Source organism: Mirounga angustirostris, unplaced genomic scaffold (genome assembly GCF_029215605.1).
Source record: "Mirounga angustirostris isolate CCGP_5_RB_7025 unplaced genomic scaffold, mMirAng1.0.hap1 SCAF_7, whole genome shotgun sequence".
In the NCBI taxonomy this organism is placed as follows: Eukaryota; Metazoa; Chordata; class Mammalia; order Carnivora; family Phocidae; genus Mirounga; species Mirounga angustirostris.
In genome coordinates, this window is record NW_026991715.1 from 120,381,420 (window position 1) to 120,402,738 (window position 21,319).

At 43.1% G+C, this 21,319-nt stretch overlaps 1 long non-coding RNA gene across 1 annotated transcript; it reads right to left on the minus strand.

The window, feature by feature from the left end:
• Window positions 1-632: 632 nt before the first annotated feature.
• LOC123853265 (uncharacterized) lies at window positions 633-21,201 on the minus strand. Its single transcript, XR_006793072.3, has 3 exons — window positions 20,955-21,201; window positions 11,549-11,666; window positions 633-2,386 (listed from the first exon to the last, which is right to left on the minus strand). It is a non-coding gene; the product is annotated as an uncharacterized LOC123853265 (long non-coding RNA).
• Between the last annotated feature and the right edge of the window lie 118 nt (window positions 21,202-21,319).

Consider the following 21,319-nt stretch of genomic DNA (forward strand, 5'->3'; position numbering starts at 1 on the left):
CCTCCTCCTAATTGCAGAGAATTCTGCATTTGTGTATTAGAAACTGTTCAAAATTCTAAGTTTTTCAAATAATAGGATTCCTATCAATTCTTTTGCTGGAGAGAGCTATGCCCTTCAATAATGCAAAATGTCTGCACTACGTCTGTCTCCAAATACCTAAAATTTGGCAATGGCCTATCAGCATAGCTCCCAGCTTTCTCTTTCTGAGATAAAAGCCTGCCTCTGTGTTCTGGTCACCCTGAGGTGGTGGGTAAGTTTTTTATTTACCCCTTTTGATGGGAAGACTACTGTAGCTTTCAATCTAATCTAAGTTGAAAAGGATCTTCCATTTTGTAGAAACATGGACTCTATGTAGCACCATCAAACATCCACTAAATATTCCAGTCCAAATTGGGTTGGCTAGAAGACAATTTAGAATGCTTCCACTCATCATATCAGGAAGCTTGACTAGCACATGTGGGAAGGTGGGTAAAGATGACCTGAGACTGGTATTAGTACACCTCCTTGTGAGATCTGGATTTTTATATATCACAGAACAAATAGTACTACGGCATGTTTCACACTTTATATAATCAACTGGATGCTCTTTTGACAACCATAGCACTTTTTTTTTTTTTAAAGATTTTATTCATTTATTTGAGAGAGAATGAGATAGAGAGAGCATGAGAGGGGGAGGGTCAGCAGGAGAAGCAGACTCCCTGCTGAGCAGGGAGCCCGATGCGGGACTCGATCCTGGGACTCCAGGATCATGACCTGAGCCGAAGGCAGTCGCTTAACCAACTGAGCCACCCAGGCGCCCAACCATAGCACTTTTTTAAAAGATTTTATTTTAAGTAATCTCTACACCCAACATGGGGCTCAAACTTACAACCCTGAGATCGAGTTGTGTGCTCTACAGACTAAGAGAGCCAGGTGCCCCGATTATAGAATTTTTAAAATCACATGGTTTCCCTCTGGTAACTTAAGAGAACTCCAAGTTCACCACAACCTATCCTAAATGCTGTGATTATACTCTTTCTCACAAATCATTGGCAGATAATTCGATTAATTGGTATATTGTAGCTTTTCCATCTTGTTGCCACTCTACCTCTGCATAAACCACTGAGCGAGTAAATATCTCCTTCCTTCATCCAGGATTTAGCACTTAGTAGGCACTCAGTAAATATTTACTGATAAAATTTATATAGGCAGGTGACCTCTCATTCGGCCAATTACAATGAAAACAAGACACCACAGAAGAGTCATGCCCTCCTATAACCACCCTCCACTGAAGAGTGAGAAGGGTACTAAGGGTTAAATTCCACCAAGACCTGGCCTGAGAGAGTACATTAAATAAACCCAGTGGGACTGGGCTCCAGTGTTCTCAAGTTTTTTCTGTCTTTCTTTCTTTCTTTTTCTTTCTTAGATTTATTTATTTATTTGAGAGAGACAGCACATGTGAGCAAGCAGGAGAGGGAAAGGGAGAGAATCTCAAGCAGACTCCCAGCTGAGTGCAGACCCTGATGCGGGGCTCGATCCACGATCCTGAGATCACGACTTGAGCCAAAACCAGGAGTTGGATGCTTAACTGACTGAGCCACCCAGGTGTCCCTCAAGTTTTCTTAATCTCAGAATTTTTATGTTCTTTAACTCTTCCTTATAGCTCTGACATCAGCCTATCCATAAAACGGACTTTATCTCCATTTTTGTTCATCTTTCTCCCAGGGCATAACGATCTATATCAGTAAGTTAAAGAACATTCTTTGTAGAGGAGGAAGGGCAGAAGAAATAGTTTCTGATGGACTGATTTGGCTAAACCCAGATCACAGTGCAGACAAATTGTACAATCTGCAAGAAAATATAGGTTTGAGAAGAAAATGGGATCATGGAGGCCTTGGGAATTATAAAGGGTGAAGGAAACAGATGAGTCCCTGTTTGATTCTCTACTTTCAGAGTTGCCCTGGACCTACCAGAATAGGTTTTTTTGTTTTGTTTTGTTTTGTTTTGTTTTTTTCAAGTGCTAACATTTTATTAGGAATTCAATCTCAGGAGAGCAGGAGTAAGGGGAAAAGGGAGTGAGAGAAGCAAAGAGGGAAACAAATACTAAGGGAGGGCATCATGAGTTGGCTGCTGCTATCTTGGGAGATGTCCTCAGAGAGCTGTATGAGGTGACTGGCCTCCAACCAATCCAGAGGAGGCAGGGAGAAGAATTTGTCTTCTGGCTTCCATCTCTCATTGGTCAAAGTTCACCTGTGCAGAGTGTCAATTCTCCTGTCCTTCTAGGCTGTGCCACCTGGCCCTGGTTCGGGAAGCTGGAGGCCTCAGATCAGGGCACTGCCATGGTTGGGATTCTGGTGAGAGTTCTCTCTTCCTGGCTTGCAGATGGCCACCTTCTCACTGTGTCCTCCTGCAGCAGAGAGAGAGAGAGCCAGAATGGGTTTAATTAAAAAAATGAAAATACCAAGTGTTGACAAGGATGTGGAGCAACTAGAAATCTGTGTGCTGAAGGGGGTATAAATTAATAAAATCACTTTGGAAAACTGTCTAGAAGTATCTACTAAAATTATATACCTATGCTATGTCCCCAAATCCTACACTTAAGTAATATCTAGTTTAGTGAATATATTCACCAAAATACATGTAAAAGAATGTTCACAGGGCATCCGGGTGGCTCAGTTGGTTAAGCGACTGCCTTCAGCTCAGGTCTTGATCCTGGAGTCCCAGGATCGAGTCCCGCTTTGGGTTCCCTGCTCAGCGGGGAGTCTGCTTCTTCCTTTGTCCCCCTACCCCCACTCGTGCATGCTCTCTCTCTGTCTCTTTTGCAAAAATAAATAAATAAAATCTTAAAAAAAAAAAAAGGGAAAGAAAAGAACGTTTACAGCAGCCAGAAAATGGGAAAATACCTAGGTGCCCATCAACAGTAGGATGGATAGGTTTAGAATGTTACATTCATAAAATGAAATACTATTCATCAACGAGAAAGGACAATCAATAATTCATGCAACAATATGGATGTATCTCCCAAGTATATTGATGAAGGAACAGGATTCAATGCAAAGGAATCAGTATCACAAACAGTGGCGAGTAGCAAGCTGGCTGGCTTAGCTTTTTGCTTAACTTTAATTCACTTCATTGTCAGTTTGGGTTAGTGATTTGACGATCTGTATGGGAGACATCAGAAATGCCCATTTCTAGACTTCATGGATTAGCAGACAGGCAATCAACATTTCATAAATAAAACATGCAATGGCATAAATATACAAAATACTTTGTATTTATATATAACACCTTACGTCACACACATATACACACACAGACATTTTGCTTTTGTGGAAAATTACTGTCCTCTCTTTCTCCCCTCCTCCCCCACCCAAGGCATCACTGTCCTTTCTTTCTCCCCCCCCCCCCCCCACCGATGGCTCTAATTAACAAAAGATCACATATGATCTTACTTGTATGTGGAATCTAAAAATCCCTGGACTTGTAGATTCAGAGAACAGACTGATGGTTGCCAGAGGCAGGGGGTGAGAGATGAGTGAAATGGGTGAAGGGAGCCAAAAGGTATGAAATTCCAGTTATAAAATAAATAAGTCATGGTGATATAATGTATAGCATGGTGACTATAGTTAATACTGTATTGTACACTTGAAAGTTGCTAAGAATGTAGATTTTTTTTAAAAAAAGATTTTATTTATTTATTTGACACAGAGAGAGACAGCCAGAGAGGGGACACAAGCAGGGGGAGTGGGAGAGGGAGAAGCAGGCTTCCCGCTGAGCAGGGAGCCCCACCCCAGGACCCTGGGATCATGACCTGAGCTGAAGGCAGACGCTTAACGACTGAGCCACCCAGGCGCCCCAAGAATGTAGATCTTAAAGGTTCTCGTCACAAGGAAAATAATTGTAACACCTGTGGTGGATATTAACTAAATGTATTGTGATCGTTTTGCAGTATATACATCTATCAAATTATTATGTTGTACACATGAAACTGATGCAATGTTATATGTCGATTATATCTCAGTTAAAAAAAAACCCAAAAAACTCAAGGTTTATTAGCAAATACAGTCTGTAAATAAGAATTCTCTGGAGCATGCAGTGCTACTATGGTTTCAATGATCTCAGCCCCTTTTTTTCTAGGCAGAAACAGGAAGTCACTTTGCAATGGTAACTCGCTGGTCTTACTTGTTCTGTGAAGGGTTTCCTGAGTGGCTTCCATTTGCCGCATGGATATAAGATCAGTGAGTGAAGGCAAAGGTCACACAGTAAGATCTCCTCCCTCCCTTTATGGCTTAGCAGCAGTTTCTTCCACTGATCAGTGCAACATTCTGGGGAAGAAGCGTATAATGGGCCCAAGGAGGTCAGAGCATCTGGGAAAAGGGATCGACACTCTCACCTGAACTGCCGAAATGGGGGTTAGGCAAAACTGTCAGAGTAACCTGCCAAAACCCACTGGCAGGCAAGGCACCAACTGCTACTAAAAAAAAAACCCAACTCGGCTGAAGGGCAGGATTCTTCTCCGCTGATGACTCAGGGTTGATAATGGAGGCTTAGTGTCTGGGCACGGAGGCGGATTCCTTTCAACCTCGGGGTGTGGGTGAGAGTCAAAGCTCTCAAGACCCTGCCACTCAAGTTTTAGTGTCTGAGCCTGGTTGTGACCCTGGAGAGTCATACCTGTGGAACCAAAGCATAGAGCATTTCCATAAGCCGCTCTGAGCGTCTGGGCCAGTAATCCTGTGGACTCCATGGTACTGGGACAGGCTCATGAGGACAGAAGCCAGGTTTAGGGTGTCCCCAGCTACACTCCTGGTGCTTAGCCCAGCGTCTGGCACATAGATGGTGCTCCGTGGATATCTGACCCATAAAGTTGCTAATAAAGGATTCTGGAAATGGAATACAGTAACAACACCTTATGGTAGCAAGCACATCGACTGTGCTGGGAGACTCCAACCTCTCTCTCTATCTGGCGTCTGGAAAACAGGAGTGCTCTGTTTTGCACTGAATTCTCAGACTATTCATGTGGAAGAGAGAGAGAGTTCTCGAGAAGGAAATACTCTAGTGGTGGAGAATAAAGGTAGATTAATTTGCAATCAGTTGAAAATAAAAGAAATCTAACTGTATTTACATTCCAAGACAGTGGAGCAAGTAGTAATGGTTACGTAAGAGACTATTTCAGGTATTTGACTCTTGGGGATCACAGGCAACCTTCTGATTCCCTGACAGGACATGTCTGAATAAGGCTTATTTCAACTGGGTTTGTCCTCAACACAACTACACTCATTTTTTATGTTAGAAATAGCTCCTCACTCCAAAATGGGCTCAAGTTACATTTTATGGATAAAAGGAGAAACTCAGCATTTCTCGTTCCCCACACCAAATCCCCAAATCAGGCCAATCTTCCCATATTTCAGGGCTGAGAAACCAGAGGCCGTGAAGACACAGCAAATATACTTTCTGGAACTAATATACTCACAATAACCATTATGTAAATAATTCCAATAAAATAGGTGTTGTAATAGTCTTGCATGAGTTTTTATGGAGTTAAAAATTGCTATTTAAAACATACACACGCAACTTAGAAGCTGTATGTGACACTGTCTTCTATAAACTAAACATCCCTGAAATACTATGAAACACTTAAAAACGATGTCAGTATTCAATTTATTGCCATAAGTTGAATTACATTTTAAAATGAGTATTACTTTTTTAGGAGCTAATGTTGATCTTTGATTTTGTTTTGTTTGTGCCGCATTATGTGCTGGAGAAAGCATCGGATTGTTTTGATCAGACCTTGCTTGCAGTCCTTATACAGGATGTTGGATTGTTTATCTGTAAACGGAGATAGGAAAATCTAGCTCAAAAGATGGTGCAGCCAGAGAGGGAGATGCGACCTCCTGAAGAATAAATAGTCTGTCTCTAAGAAGAATGGTGATGTGCTGTGACGGAATCCGACCCTCTCATGCTGGCTGAGGGGCTTGGGGCGGGGGGGGGGGGGGGGGGGGGCGGTGCGGGTGCAGAACAGCTGAAGCCCACACACATGGCAGCCTCTGGGAGCTGGAAAAGGCAAGGAAACGGATCCCCTCCCAGAGTCTCCAGAAGAAACGCAGCCCCGGACACACCTTGATTTTAGCCCAGTGACACTCATTTCAGACCTCTGACCTCCAGAACTTTAAGGTAATCAATTTGTGTTGTCTTAAGTCATTAAAAAAAAAAAAAAGATTGTTGTGAGGATTTACTACAAAACACAGTGCTTGATATGTAAGAGGTGCCCAGTAACTATTAGTTGTGTTTTAAGGAAAACTGTATTCTGGTTTGTTTAAAGTAAGAAAGACCTCTGAGGTGAAGGTATTCTCCCCAGCTCGACTCTCGCCTTCCAATTGCTAACCCCTGAGCCCCTGTGAGACAGTTACAACCTGGCCTCAGTTCTGCTGTGGAGGGTTGGCAGGGGTCTGCCTTGTGCTTCAGAAAGAATAGCCAAGGGGAGAGCAGTGTCCTCCCAAGACCCGAGTGGTGACACCGGGGCCGTCACCAATAGAACAGAGGAGGTCTGTGCCCCTCAGAGCAGCAACTTCATGTGGGTCATTGGTAGCTGAGGCTGCAAAGGGCAGCAGGAATAAGGCAGAAAGTACACAAATTGCCTGTCCCTCAGCACAGTTGGTATAATACCCTTGGGCTCTGGTGGGGGCGGTGGTCACATGGAAGAAAAGTAAAACCTGACCATAAGGTTGGTGGAATCACACGATCTCTCCATTGAGCATTGAAATAACGCGTCCCTATCTCTTAGGCACACGCTTTATTTGTTCCGTTGGGCTGGAAAGAAGTTTGAGGAAATGTCATTGTCTACCCTCCCTTTGTCTTTTCTTTATCAAGAACATCCAAGAAGACCTAGATGGGAAAAGTTAGAGAGACAGTGAGCACAATAGCAAAGGATAAAGTTACAAAGGATAAAGCAACATCTCTTTGACATAAGGGAGCCTGTAATGTTTTTGCTTGTATTTGTTTTCCCTCTGCTTCCACTTTTCACCGAGCCTGCTTCCCCAAAGCCATAGCTAAAGATCAATGCCAATAACTGGTACCTGTTCTCCTGTGTTATTGGGAGTGGTGTCAGATCACTGAACTTGACATCTACTATGATCATCCGTGCTCTACTGAATTAGTGGCCCCAATTCTTTGTCCTTCCCTGTACCCACATGTGACTTTGCAGTTCCTGACACAAAAGCAGAGTGTATTACCCTTCCCCTTGACTTTGGACTTGACCCCATGACTTACTTTGGCAAGGTAGCAGATGTGACACAATTAGGAGCTTAAAAAATGCTTGCGTGGTGAGGCTGGCCTCTTGCACTCTGTTATTGGAGAAGAATCCTCCACTCTGGGTAGCTTCTCCCTCCAGTCTGGGTCCCAGAATGAAAACACACAGAGAAAAGGTCTGAGCTGGCCAGACCCACAGCTTGAATGGAGCTTCTCTGCTGACACCTGCCTAAACCTCTGGTTAGCCTGTGGACACGTGGACACATAAATGATTGCTGCCGTAAATCACTGAGTTTTGGGGTGATTTTATTATACAGTGGTAGCTGACTAATACACCCCATTTCTGGTGGAATGGAGGTAGAAAGGAATGCTTTTTGATAGGAATTCATCTGTCACCGGGGAAATGCCACTACATCAAAGGCTGGAGAGGAAAAAAGGTAATGGGGCTAGGGTGACAAGGAGGCTATAAGAAAAACAAGATGAATCTGGAGGATGAGAGAAAATAAAATCAGAGCAGTATCACCCCTAGGAGTGGGCTGTGCAAAATGACTTCCTTTCAAAGAGTATAGTATGGGGAAGGGGGAGGGGGAAGAGTAACTTGGCAGTGGACTACCTCAGCTGGTGACCAAGGTCGACATTATCAGTGGTGAGTCAGGCTGATAGTGTGTAAGCCAGGTGTGATATGATGAGAATGGCGCCTTAACCTCTGGTCCTCTTCCCCAAACCCACAACCCCAGTCTAAGCATGGCAAAAACATCAAACTCCAATTGAGGGGCATTCTATAAGATAGCTGACCAGCATTTCTCAAAACTGCCAAGGTTAACAGAAACAGGGGAAGTCTGCGGGGAGGAGAATTGGATGAAGATGGTCAAAAGGTACAAACTTCCACTTATAAGATGAAGAAGTACTGGGGATGGAGTATACAGCATAGTGACTATAGTTTACCCTGCTGTGTGGTTTGCAAGTTGCTGAGAGATTAGATCCTGAAGGTTCTCCTCAAAAGGAAAAAAAAATTCTTTTTCTTTTCTTTTCTTTTCTTTTCCTTTCCCTTTTCTTTCTTTCTCTTTCTTTCTTTCTTTCTTTCTTTCTTTCTATACAAGATGATGGTATTAACTGAACTTGTTGTGGTCATCATTTCATAGTATATGTAAGTCAAGTCATTATGCTGTACACCTTAAACTTATACAGTGCTGTATGTCAATTATATCTCAATTAAACTGAAAGAAAAAATATTTAAAAGCAAAAACAAAACAGGAAAAGTCTGAGAAACTGTCAGAGCTTAAGGCAACATAATAATGTAATGTGGTATCATGGATGGGATGCTGAAGAGAAAAAGAAAAGCTGAGGAAATCTAAATTAGTTCATGATAATGTATCAATATTGATTTATTAGTTGTGACAAATGTACCATATGTAGGACATTAACAATAGGGGAATCTGGGTGCAGGGTACAGGAGAACTCTGTACAATATTTGCCTTTTTCTGTAAACCTAAAACTCGTCTAAATTAAAAGTATATTTTTAACAACTAGAACAGTACGATTTTCTTAGCCAAATTCTCACTTTTCCCCCCAAAGACTTTTCAAAATTTTTTTGCTTTGATTTCACTCATTGATATCGCTTCCTTCTCTTTCCTTAAGGCTTGGAAATCCCAGTTCACTTACCTCTCTTTGAGATAGTGTGTTCAATTTATCTCCCTGCCCTTCATTTGCTCCTATGTCACCTGCTGTCATCCTAGCACATCTGACCAGTTTTCCTGTTCCCTGATTTGTGCACATCGATAGCACGCCACCCTGGCCAGGGCAAGACCGGGCAGGTCAGGGCAGCCAACCCACCATCATCTCAGCCACTCAAACTTTGTCATCTTAAAGAGCGTATCTTGTTTTCTTTGAGCAAAGATTATTTCTTTGAGGAACTCTGAAAACAACCCAGCATTCTCATTCTAGGCACCAAAAAAATCTTAGAAGTTAAGAACATCATAGCAGGAACTCTGAAAATCATCTGGCCTACACCTCTCATTTTAAAGATGAGGGCCAGAAAAAATAAAGTTAACAGGGTTAAGCTCAAAACCAGGTTTCCTAATGCAGACATGATATGTGCAGTTCCTTACACGAACTTGTTAGAGAAATAATGACCCAGATCAACTACATTCGTATCAGAAAATAGCTATTAAGTAGCTACTTTGGGCAAAGCATTGTGCTAGATGTTGGAGGCAACAGAAACATGAGCCAGAACTGTGTCTGCTCCCAGGGAGATTCCACTCTAGGGATGGGTAGAAAATAACACCCATATGTGGAATAAATATAATAGAAGCAAGAATAATGTATGTGCCATAAGTAGTATAAGGTTGTGAGGAGGGAGGCATGACATCCAACTGAGGCTATCAAGAAAGGATTCATGGAGGGGGTTTCATTTGTGGTGGACTTGGAAGGATGGCTGATCTTGGTAGGTGGAGTTGAGGGCAGAGGTGGGGAGTGGGCGAGACACTGGGAACAGAAGAGCATGAGCCACGTCCGAAACATGGAAAAGGATAGTCTGCATTTGAGGAAAAACAAACCATTGGGTTTGGTAAGAAGATTCTTCAATAGACTAGAATAGCATGATGTAGGGCTTTCAGTGACTGTGGCTTTGGTATTTAATTCTGTAAGGAATAAGGGATGCCCAGGGGCGCCTGGGTGGCTCAGTCGTTAAGCGTCTGCCTTCTGCTCAGGTCATGATCCCAGGGTCCTGGGATCGAGTCCCACATCGGGCTCCCTGCTCAGCTGGGAGTCTGCTGCTCCCTCTCCCACTCCCCCTGCTTGTGTTCCCTCTCTCGCTGTGTCTCTCTCTGTCAAATAAAAAAATAAAATCTTTAAAAAAAAAAAAAAGGAATAAGGCTGCCCAATTTGTGCCACAGGGAATGAAGATGTGGGACTTTCCCAGGCTTGGTGTTTTTCACTACAGAGGAGCAAGGTTAGAGCCACACTTTACTTCCAGCGCGGGAACCCAGAGGACATGGGGCTTAAGTGGACCAACACAAGCATAGCCAGTTATATGATGAGGAGGGAGTTATGCAACGAGATGAGGGCGAGGCTGGGAGGGTCAGGAAACTACAAATAAGAGGCTCATTTGTCTGGAATATTCTCTTATGTTGAGCATCAGGAGGGTACTTAAGGAAATTAAATTGGTATAATAGACACAAAATTCCAAAATGAGTGCTAGAATAAGTTGCAGATTTTCAAAGGAAAGGCTCAAACACTAGTTTCATAATTCTAAAAATACCCACCCCATAATAAGGCTGTCATGGTCAATTTTACTACAGTCCCCAGTCACTCAATCAAACAGAAATCTAGGTGTTGCTGAGAAGGTCTTTTGTAGGTGTAATTAAAATCCAAAGTCAGGGGCACCCGGGTGGCACAGTTGGTTAAGCATCTGACTCTTGGTTTTGGCTCAGGCCATGATCTCAGGGTCGTGAGATAGAGTCCCATGTCGGGCTCAGAGTCTGCTTGAGATTCTCTCTCCCTCTCCCTCTGCCCTTCCTGCTCATGTTCTCTCTCTGAAATAAATAAATAAGTCTTTGAAAAAAAACCCAATCCAAAATCAGTTGACTTTAAGTGAGATTATCTAGGTAATCTGTGTGGGCCTGATTCAGTCAACTAAAGTTGAAAAGCTTTAAGAGCAGAGCTGAGGTTTCTCCTTAGAAAAAGAAGTTTCACTTGTGGGGTACAGCTTTGGCTGCGGCCAGAGATTTCCAGCCTGCCCTTCTGGACGGCCTGCCCTATGGATTTGCCTCCACAGTCATGTAACTCAATGCTTGCAATAAATTTCTTAATATGTATCCCCTGTTGGTTGTTTCTCTGGTTGAACCCTGACTGAAAGAACGAGTTGAAAGAGGAGTACTCAAAAGACCAGTTAGTGAGGAGAATTCCTTTGGACAGAGGTGTGCTTTGACCATCTTACCTCAACTGAGGTGCGGCTGTGGTGGGACCCCCAAGATTTTGACATGTGTTCCCTGAAGTTGAGGGCAGCTTGGACCCAGGCTGAGAGTTGGTGAGCTTTCTCCTTTAGCTAGAGGGGCCACCAAAACCAGGACGGAGACTTCCAAGTAAAGATATGAATGAAGCAACATTGACATTTGCTTCCTAGTGAAAACTGGCTAATATGATCACATGTGGGCTTTCTCAAAAGCCATACATCCATAAAAATAGAAAGCCTTGAAAAAGAGACAAAAGGAACAAAATTTTGTGGGCAAGCAAATAAAGGAGTGGTAAAAATCCTAGCAGAACCTGTGGTGGACCAGGGCAGGCCTTTTTCAGAAGGGCCAGGCTGCCATTGCATCGTTCCTACCTGGTGAAGAATCGCCGGGAGCACCCTCTTTCTGCGAGTCGGCAGCTCTCAACAGGAAGGGGGCAGTATATCCCTAGCGTCTTCTTCCAAAGCCTCTAGTTAGGTAAGTCACTCCTTCCTGTCAGGGGAGGGGAGAGTAAGTGGGTACGGAGAGGCCAGGAGAATTATATAGTCATACCCTCCACGTGCCATCCCCCCACCCCAACAAGGGCTACACCATCTTTGTGTTATCTTTCTGGGTTTCGCAAGGACCAATTTTAAAAAGACACAGACACAGTTGGATTAAAACACCTATCAGTTAAAATCCCACACTCATAAGCTCCCAATAACAACACAGGGAATGAAATAACTTCAGAGGTTTTTTTTTTTAAAACCTAAATTCAGCAAAGTACAATTAATTCAGCAAAGTACAACCATAGAAAGTCAGCCGTCGTATCCGACACCAGTTCTGGCTGGGTTTAAACAGAAAAGGGATTTACTACAACCATAGGGTGTGTCTTAGAGACCTTCAGGGAAGGCTGAAAAGGCAGGATTGGAAAATGGACAGAAACGAAAGGAGGCTCGCCCATCAGGAGGGGCCTGATGCGCCCGCTGCACGAGTGCAAGGGCCATGGTCTGCATCACTGCTGTTGAGCACCCTTCTGGCCTTTGGCCCCCAGAAAATGGGCGGTGCGGCCACTGTCAGAATTCTCTCCTTGCCTTGCTTCTTTGCAACACTAACCTCGGATTCAAAGACCCAGGTGGATGCATCTGAGAGGCTAAATGCTTTCTCCTCGTTAGGTGATCTGGGAAAGTAAATGTCTGCTGTTTTCATCTGATTGTAGGAGGAAAAGAATTCACGGGGAGTTCCTTAAATATGGGAAAGAGGTCCACATGCGAAGAAGGGAAGAGAAAAAGCGACAAATGTGTACTACAACAATTTTTGGCAGTAGGGCAAATAACCAAATATTTTCATGTATTAAAACAGGTCATACCTAACCCCACAGTTTCATATTCTATAGTGCTTTTATTATCACTGGAGAGATCAAACACGAAATTCAACTTATCAAGAATTAAAGCCCAGGGGCGCGTGGGTGGCTCAGTTGGTTAAGCGTCTGATTCTTGATTTCTGCTCAGGTCATGATCTCAGGGTCATGCACACACTCTCTCTAAAATAAATCTTTATATATATAAAACAATTAAAGTCCACAAAACAAAAAGTTAATACAACAATAAATCTTGGTCCCAAGTAGGAGAATCAAGTAAGAAAATAGCTAAAACAAGAAATACTGAAGTTCTCATGCTCATTATATCATATTTTTTCTACTTTTTAAACTAGAAGCATTCAGTATGTGGGTACAAATTTAACATCCATTTCTGTGTTCAGAAACTGAGCCTCAAGCCAATATTTAAAGATTTTATTTATTTATTTGACAGAGAGACACAGTGAGAGAGGGATCACAAGCAGGGGGAGTGGGAGAGGGAGAAGCAGGCTTCCCACTGAGTAGGGAGCCCGATGCAGGGCTCGATGCAGGGCTCGATGTAGGGCTGGATCCCAGGACCCTGGGATCATGACCTGAGCCGAAGGCAGACGCTTAATGACTGAGCCACCCAGGCACCCCTCAAGCCAATACTTAAAAATGGCAACCAAACTTTCCTTTTATTTCTTCCTGACTTTTTCTTAAATATTCAGCTTTCAGTAACAATGTTGATAACCATTCTGGGCATATTGATCCTTAATTATTCTTTATTTTAACATTTGCTACAATTTAGGACTCTCATTTTGAGAGTAAGGGTATTCTGGAATATAAACAGTTACTATTTTATTTTTTTAAGAGTTATTTATTGGAGAGAGAGAGGGCTCATGTGCCCACACAAGCAAGTGGGGAAAAGGGCAGAGGGAGAGAGAGATCTTTCATGCAGACTCCCCGCTGAACCAGGAGCACAGCCTGACTCAGGGCTTGATCTCATGATCCATGAGATCGTGACCTGAGCGGAAACCAAGAATTGGACGCTTAACTGACTGAGCCACCCAGGTGCCCCAAAGTTACTATTTTAAAACAACTTTTGCATAGTAGCACTTCCTTTGCTCAGTTGGAAGCCCTGAAAGTTAGAGCTCTTTGTACTTTCCCCACATAAACACATCAATCCTGGACAGGACATGCCTGCATGCATCAAAGATATTTTCAAAAATATATCTTTAAACATGTTTGTGAATTGGCATTCCATATTCTTGATTACGTATTTTATTTGCCTGCACTTTTCCAGGCAACCATCGTCGAAACTGGCATCCCGAGTGTATCATAATAAGCATCGAAAACTTGGTTGACGTTGAGTGTATTTCTGGTTAAAGTTATGGTTCCCCTACTTGCTACTATTCTCTTTGCCTAAAATAAATTATGATTATCCCCCCTCTCCATCTCCAAGTCTGGCTAACACCTATTAGTTCTTTAAACTCAGCTCAGTCACCCTGTCTTTTGTTTATTCTTCAAACACAAGAAGTTTATGTTCGTCTCAGAAACTTTGTACTTGCTGTTCTTGTAACACCCAGCGTTTCATATGGCTGGCGCCTTCTGATCATTTCTCAGCTCCACTGTCACAAAAAAATGACTGTGTTCCTCATCACTTCATGTATCACCATCCTCCTCCCAGCCAATAATATTCTCCTGCTTTATTTGTTTAATACTATTCTATCTGGAAATATTTCAGCTTATTAATTAATTTATTTATATATTTGCTTACATATTTCTCTGGCTCCTTCCCAACTTTAATATTGTGATTTATAATTAGAAATGTATTTTTGGTCTGTGTCCCATTTCTGGCACAGAGCTCCTAAAACCCTTGGAATATCCTAAGTGATGAGTGATAAAGGTGTCGTTATTCATAACAAACCTTTCAACCACACCTGAGTTTATGTTGATGAGGTAAATTTTGGAAAGCACCTAAGGATGCTGGCTGGTTGTCAGGGGAACCAACATTGTGTTTAGAGGATTGGAACTTTCTTTTTTTTTTTTTTTAAAGATTTTATTTATTTGACAGAGAGAGACACAGCGAGAGAGGGAACACAAGCAGGGGGAGTGGCAGAGGGAGAAGCAGGCTTCCCGCAGAGCAGGGAGCCTGATGTGGGGCTCGATCCCAGGACCCTGGGATCATGACCTGAGCCGAAGACAGCCGCTTAACTGACTGGGCCACCCAGGCGCCCCGGATTGTAACTTTCATTCCTCCCCGCCGCGCCGGTACTCCCCTCCCCGACCCCCAGAGAGGGGAGAGGGGCTGGAGATTGAATTTGATCAACCATGTCTAAGAAATGAAGCCTCCATAAAACCCCAAAAGGACAGAGTTTGGAGAGCTTCTGGGTTAGTGACCCACCCAATGCTGGGAGGATGACACACTCCAAACTCCGTGGGGACAGAAGCTCTTGTACTTGAGACACTTCTGGATCTTGCCCTATGTATCTCTTCATTTGGCTATTGGTTTGTATCCTTAAAATCCTTTGTAACAAGCCAATGATCTACTAAGTAAACTGGTTTCCTGAGTTCTGTGAGTTGCTCTAACGAATTAATGAAACCTAAGGAAGGTGCTGTGGGAATCTCTGATGTATAGGTGGTGGGTCAGAAGCACAGGTAATAACCAGGACTTGTGATTGGGATCTGAAGTGGTTTGAGAGGGGGGTAGTCTCGTGAGACTGAGCCTTGAAACTGTAAGATCGGATGCTATTTCCAGGTAGACAGTGACAGAATTGAGTTAAATTGCAGGACAGCTAGCTGATGTCAAAGAATTACTTAATGTGTGGGAAACCCACATGTCTGGTGTCACAAGTGAAGTAGTGTTCGAGGACTGAGAGTAGAGGAAACACATAGGAGTGTGTTCTTCTTTAGACCACCCCACTAGAAAGAAAGCTCTATGGGAAGTAGGACTTTGCTTGTCTTGTTTCCACCTGTTAACCTTGTGTGGGATGGGAATCTTGAGCAAGAAAGGGTGCCTTTCTGAGAAAAATGCCAACACCAAGGAAATCACTCTTCAACGTTGGAGAGCACTGTAATAGTAAAAGACATCAACTGACCTCTTGAATCCAATAATCCTTGAAATAAAACCAACCTCCTGATTTTTCATTATGCGAACAAATTGATTAAGCTAGTTTATGTTGGTTTCTGTTCTTTGCAACCAAAAGAGTATTAACTAATACACCAGTAAATGGCATCTCCAAATTAAATCAACCAGCAACCAATTAGGGCTTAAAGGGAGTGTCTTGCCATAAAATCCCACATCTGGTAGGAAGAGTTCTGTGATTACTCAGCCTCGATGCAGCCCCCAGACACCCATATCCACACATAGGAAGGTGACCGTGGTATAGCTCCCAGCTGGGGACTCCTCCACATGGCAGACACAGTTCCTGCCTATCTTTTAGTCCTTTGATCCACATTCCTTGTAAATAGAATCCAGAAATTCTTTTTTATTTTTAAAATTGTTTGAGAGAGAGAGAGAGAGAATGTGAACAGTGGGGGGAGGGGCAGAGAAAGAGGGAGAGAGAGATTATCGCAAGCAGGCTCCACACCTGATGCGGGGCTCAATCTCATGACACTGAGATCATGACCTGAGCTGAAATCAAGAGTTGGACACTCAACCAACTGAGCCATCCAGGCGCCCCAGAATGGAGAAATTCTTTTTCGGAAGGCTGAAGCTAATACTGATGATGGCATTCTCCCATCATGATTGACTTAGGCACAGGCATGTGATGCAATTCTGCCCAATGAAATATGAGAGGAAGTCTAAGGAGGCTTCTGGAAAAGTTGTCTTTGCTCTTCCAAAGGGATTTAGGGAAGGATGCCCTTTTTCCTTCTTCCAGCCTTTGGATATTGTTAGGCGAGGACATGCTTAGACCTGTTGCAACCATCTTGTGATGGGACTAAATAAGCCTGAGATAAAAGCCAACCAAAGCCACGGGGTTAGTGGAATGAAACCATGGGGAGATGGGTACCCAGCAGCCACAGAGCTCTTGCTCCTTGTGTACTACGAACGCCTTTACATGGAGCTGTGGGAACCTCCGAGGCTCTCTTTCATACTCCCTTATTGTAGTGTCAGGATAGGGTTGGTCTTCTTCCCAGGCACTTCCTCATGCGACCTCGTGCGACCTGTCCAACATGTTTTCTTTCAAAAATCTACGGACCAATAGCAGACCCTAATCTTTATATTTAATGTGCTCCTCCCCCCGGGATATATGTAAAATTCGTCCGAGACTTGTTCCTCCTTGCCCCGAAGTGTTCCTAAGGCAGCAGTGGAACAGGCTGAGGCTCTACAGCTCAGCAATCAGGCAGCGGGGGAGGGGAATGCCAGTCTCCTCTTCCTGTGAACAACCCCAAACTTTGATTTAACCTGGTAGTAATGGAGAGAGAACCACCCTTCCTCCAGAGGGCAAGAAGATATTGTCCTCTCCCTGGAATCCCAAGCTCCTCCCCGGACTGATGTCTCTTGACCTCCCTCTCTTCCTACCCTCACCACCCCATGATGGTGAGGGCAGGTGGTGGTTGATGGTAGAAAGGTTTTTCTTTCACCAGTTCAAAAGCCCTTTGTAGGAATGAAACTGGCTTCAGTACGGCTCTTTACAGTGTGAAGTATTTAGTGTCTCTTCACTTCTCAGCTTTGGGCCTCAGTGTTCATGCCTGCCTGTTTTGCTCCAAATCTAGGGTTACTCACTTGTAACCACATTGCATTATTCAGGCTATTTGTGGGCTGGGCACTGTCTTAACACATTCCTTCCATACACTGCTGGGAGGGAGACTGAAGGCAGAGCATTCTTTCAGGACGTGGAGTCTTCTGTGAGTTGTCCTCTAAGGACCTGGAAGCAGGGTCATCTGCTGAAGAATAAGCTTTAAAAAGTTGACGCTGAAGCAGAGATAAAAAAAAAGTCACTTTAAAGAAATCAAATGTTGCTCAGGCAGTTAGGACTAGACTTTAACCTGATTGATTGTACTGACTTGTTTAGAGAACAGACAGGGGAAGTAGAGATGGTCAGCCATGGACTAATAAAAAAGGAGATAGATACAAATGCAAATGGTGTCCAATTAAGGATGGGGCACAGAAAAAAAGAGATTAGGAGTGGATTTTAAATATTCTTGAGTCAATGGCAAAGCCAGTCTTACGGTGGCATGGGTAAAGTTCATTGGTAGTTTCATGGCCTTGGCATATCTTCACTCCTGTTGGGAAGACCATCCTATTGAAAAATGGATACATAATGTTATCTTAACCTGATGAGAAGAAGAGCTTGAAAGAACTGTGTTTCTAATTTTCTTCCCAATTCCATGTTTACCAATCAATGTTCTGAGGATGACATGACTTCCCACGTTGGTTAACCTAGAGGGTGAGTCATGTAGACTTCAAGGGTTGTGGTCCCTTTTGTACGATAAATAGTAAAGGGGCATTCTGATTTTATGCATCATAAACTTGGTGAGTGTAGTGCAACCCTCAGAGATGGACTTGTTCTTAGCAAGCTGATGAAAAAAGTCTGCGGAGCCCATGAGCCAGGCACCAAACTGTTGTATGGTAAGAGTCCCCAGACTAGTAAGTGCTGTTCTCCGAGGCCTCTCGGGAGAAGTAACTTACCTTCCTTTACTCAACATCTACCACCCACCCCAGTCTACCTTCTTTGAACACAACTGTGTTTTTGTATATAGAACATAGAAGGAACATGGGTTTTGACATCACAAGACCTGGATATGAACTCATCTTTTCTACTTTGTAACTGAGTAACTTGAAACAAGTCACCTAACCTCTCTGCACCTCAGTTTCCCCAGTGGTAAACTGGAGGGATAGTGTATACAAGACACATATTACCAACCCTGAAAAACAGCTGATACTCAGGAAACTCTTATTACAAATGTTGACAAGTGAGAAGGAGATTAACCTCAGGATCACACTGTGGGAAGAATATTCCATTGAACTCACTCCTTTCCCTCCAAGCGGTAAGGAAAAAATATCAGATGCTGTTCTATTAACACTCCTTTTACCTCCTACTCCACCCTCTCCTACTCTTTACCTAGTGAGAAAAAGGCTGGAAACCCAGCCTTTTGCTATATTTACTTTTCTCTTCTCCATTTTTTAGACTATGAACTCTTTGAGGAAAGAGTCTTTCATTGTGTCTTCTCACTGTCTAGCACAAATGGGAGCCACAAATGGGAGTCCATATAAAATTTTACATTTCTTAGCAGCTACACTAAAACTAAAACAGATGAAATTAATTTTAGTATTATATTTTATTTAACCCCATATAGTCAAGATATTATCATTATAACATATATCAATATAAAAATAATGAAGGTGATATTTCCTGTTTTTGTACTAAGTATTTTTTTTTAAAGATTTTATTTATTTATTAGAAAGAGACACAGCTAGAGAGGGAACACAAGCAGGGGGAGTGGGAGAGGGAGAAGCAGGCTTCCTGCAGAGCAGGGAGCCCGATGCGGGGCTTGATCCCAGGACCCTGGGATCATGACCGAAGCCGAAGGCAGACGCTTAGCGACTGAGTCACCCAGGCGCCCCTGTACTAAGTCTTCAAAATGTGGTGTGTGTTTTACACTTAGATCTCATCTCACTTTGCACTAGCCACCTTTCAAGTACTCGAGAGCCACAGGTAACTAATGCTTGTCATTGGACAGCAGGGGTCTAGCACAATCCCTGCCACAGAGTAAGGAAAAAGTAAATGTTCAGTGAATGAATTTATAATACAAAATGTTATCATTACATCTTCCTGCCTCTTAATAAACTTGTTCCTTTCGAAGTAGGGCAGAACAATAAACTATATTTTGCCTTTGATGTAAAGCATCTATAGAGCATGACCAACATGACTTAGCATTAAATTTAGAAACTATAATAAAACAAAGATCTTTTTTTTTTTTTTTAAAGATTTTATGTATTTATTTATTTGAGAGAGAGAGAGAAACAGCATGAGAGGGGAGAGGGTCAGAGGGAGAAGCCGGCTCCCCGCTGAGCCGGGAGCCCGATGCGGGACTCGATCCCAGGACCCTGGGACCATGACCTGAGCCGAAGGCAGTCGCTTAACCAACTGAGCCACCCAGGCGCCCAAAACAAAGATCTTAATATGCACATTCTAGTATGACATTGACTCCACTGTGCTTGTGTAAAATTGTGGCTCAAAAAAGTTGCAGCCCCTTCGAAAATAAATATATGTATATTTTGTCCTCATTCGCATGGGCCATAGCTAATATTTCTGTAGCCTGGTATTATCTGCTATTATATTCCACAGAATCTCAGAGGCTTGTTCTTAAAAATTCAATTGAGATGCTCTACATCTAATTATTAACCCATTTCATTGTTCATTGCTTAGCTTCCCAGTACCATGCTCACTTTGCTTAATTGAAGATTAATTTGATCAAAAAGACAATCTGTACCTTGTGGGACTTTTTTGTTTGTTCAAGATGATCATCCTCACAGCTATCTGGCTAATCATTTCCTACTATGAACTCCTGGAGTTGGTACTATTTGCTATCCCTTCCTAAGGACAAAGCTGTATCTACTTTCTTGTGTTTGTCCTCAATGCCTTTCAGTACATTCTAATATGCCAAGAATGTTTAATTCCCCCCTCACAATTGCTGATGATCACAATCAGGCAATTTTCCTCTCTCTTTATCACCCAGTTACTTTATGAGAGTCTGAAATGGGCAATAATACTACGGAGTGATAACCATTGAGTGGTCCGTTCCCACGAGTAACTTATGCCACACTTCACAGCGTTTCCACTGCCAATATATTTTGCCACTTTGCTGCTGAGAATGTCCTTACTAGGTTAGTATCTATAGTGGATAATAAATTTCCTATAACGGTAGTTGTGTGATGCACAGAACCATCAATGGCCTCTTATCAACAGCATTCCTGGGTCTCAATAAAACAGAGGGAGAGAGATATAAACAACTCTGAATCTCTCATGGTCCCCATCAAAGCTAATTTTTACGGTTTCTCAATCTGAGGAGATGAGGTAGAGTCTAATTTAAAGCCATAATTGTCCTCCTTTGGATTCTCACAGTGTTCCAGTGATTTCCTCCAACTTGCTCCTCTCTATTTTCTGGGGGAGCTAGGCAGTTTATATCCTATGGATTTGCTGTACCAACAATTATGGGGCCCCTTCCTTCTTTCAACAATTTGGCACCTACCACATATCTAGCTCAGAAGATACACTGGGGTCAGATGGAGCCCCTTCCTTCAGAGTGCATGAGCCAGTAAAACTCCTAGAATCAGGATCAATTTCCCTGCTCAGGCAAGGCCCCTTACTGTCCTCACTGGTGTGTCCAACCCCAAACTATCTTGTTTCCAGTTTATTTAGGAAGAATTGTCCCAATAGCAGTCTCTTAAAAAGTCAAGGTAGTTTTGAATAGAGGTATTAGGTATTTACAAATCGGGTGTTTAGAATACTTACACATTTACAAATTCTGAGTGACATCCTGTTCAAACTTGTCATGCAGGCGCGTTTGGCTGCTCTGGGAATTAGAAGACGTTAAGATTGAATTCAAATAAAGTATTGCAGAAATCTCACAGGTGAAGCCCAGCTCTGTTGCTAGGCAACCTGACAGACTCGCAAGTGGGGACCAACTTGCCTCCCACACTTGACCATCTCTCCCCAGTGGTGGGACGCGGAGACCTCATTGGCTCCCGTCTCCTCTCACTAAACTCCAATTGGTCGGAGAACCTCTCACTCCGTTCCCGTTGGCTCTCGCTGTCTCTCGCCGCTCTGTAATTGGCAGGCCGGCTCTCGGGCCACCCCACGTCACTCTCTCACCCCAC